Here is a 1845-nt window from a genome sequence, read left to right as displayed (position 1 = left end):
CAATTCTCACATATCCCACTTGGGATTGATGAGGAGGCCATCATGGCATTGACATGATGCTTCGATGATTTTGAGTTTTCCTCAAGTCTAGCCATAGCTTGTTCAAACTTCAAGTTGATTGTGTCGATATGGGAGCTTAGTTGGGCACCTAATTGAGTAACAGCGTCCACTTCATGCTTTCCTCCTCTAGTAGCCTTGCGAGGCCTACTATATTGTGAGTTATGGACCGCCATTTCCTTAATCTTGTTCCATGTTTGATTGTCATCAACTTCGGTGAACATTCCATTTGATCCCATATTGAGAATGTTCCTAGAATCTTCATATAAACCATTCCAAAATTGTTGCACCAAAAACCATTCGCTAAGTCCATGGTGAGGACATGAGTGACAAATTCCCTTGAACCGCTCCCAAGCTTCATACAAAGACTCTTCATCCTTTTGCTTAAAACCCGTAATTTGAGCTCTTAGCATGTTGGTCTTTTCCGGTGGGTAGAATTTTTTGTAGAAAGCTAGAGCCAACTTCTTCCAAGAATCTATTCCAAGGGTGGCCTTATCAAGGCCCTCACTAGGCATTCCAAGACCCATCTAATTTGGTCTTGAGTCACGCCCGTTTGAGAGATAGCATCACAATAATCGCAAAAGGTTTCCATATGAGAATGAGGGTCCTCACTAGGCATTCCCCCAAATTGGCTCCTCTCAACTAGTTGGATGAAGGCGGACTTGGCAATAAAATTTCCGGTGAGATGTTGCGGTGTAGGAGTACCATTTGGTAGATTCTCCTCGGTGGGTACGGAGTGTGACGAGAATTTTGGCATTGTAGGTGGATTTTGTGGGGTATTGTGTAATGGGTTTTCTTCTCCTTCTATTGCGAAAGGATTGACAAACTCACTAGTGGGTTGAACAACTTGACTAACACCTCTCAAATTCCTCCTAACAAGTCTCCTATTGTTCGTCAAGGTTCTTTCGATTTCACGGTCAAAAGGTAACAAATCACTTTGTAACCTTCTAGACATGTAAAATATCAAACAACTCAAAAACAATTAGAACAAACCTTGAGGATTTTTACTTCCTCAAGGCGAAGAAAGACACAACTAATAACAAAAAAGGAAATCTAAATCAAACAAACACCGTCCCCGGCAACGACGCCATTTTTGATCGGTCCGTTTCGTATTCACAAGTAAATAGATGTGGTCGTTGGTCACGGTCGAATCAAAACACAATTTATAGCTTAACAAGCAACTCTACAATTAGTAAAGAGGCAAGTAAAGGTCGGATCCCAAGGGACGGGAGTTGAAATGAGATTTCTATTGTAACTAGTGGTGTCTAAGGGGTGTCACAAATTTGGTTGATGTAGAAGGTTACTAAACTAGAATAATAATGAAAATAAACAAGCAAGATGAATTAAAGGGGTGTAAACAATTGATTAAAGGCACTAGGGTGTCATGGGGTCATAGGGGAATCATGGGATATGATCATACAAACATGTTCTCAAATTATAAGCAAGCAATTATTGTTGTGATGGATTGAGTTGGGTTATATCTTACAATCCTAGGAAAGTTTGGGTCCCGGAGCCGAATCGATTAGATTGTACAACACCTACAAGTCGACTTAATCTTCCCTACTCAACAACATGCATGGTCTAATGAGACTCGAGTTGGGTTATGTCTTACAAGTCTCATTGAAAAGATAGGAGATGCTAGTAAATGCAAGGATTCATAGGCTTAGCATTTCATCAAATATAACATGTGCATGAGTTGAGATCAAAACAAGCAAGCAAATAAGATATGAAAGCATATTAATTTAAGCATGAATCATTCCCCATGTTGGTTTCCCCTAATCACCCATT

General features: G+C 40.2%; 1 non-coding gene across 1 annotated transcript; it reads left to right on the top strand.

Moving 5' to 3' along the window:
- Positions 1-363: 363 nt before the first annotated feature.
- LOC141635616 (small nucleolar RNA R71) lies at positions 364-470 on the top strand. The gene has a single exon (XR_012540289.1). It is a non-coding gene; the product is annotated as a small nucleolar RNA R71 (small nucleolar RNA).
- Positions 471-1845: the final 1375 nt, after the last annotated feature.

Source organism: Silene latifolia, chromosome Y (genome assembly GCF_048544455.1).
Source record: "Silene latifolia isolate original U9 population chromosome Y, ASM4854445v1, whole genome shotgun sequence".
Taxonomy (NCBI): Eukaryota; Viridiplantae; Streptophyta; class Magnoliopsida; order Caryophyllales; family Caryophyllaceae; genus Silene; species Silene latifolia.
This window is presented reverse-complemented; position numbering and strand designations above follow the sequence as displayed.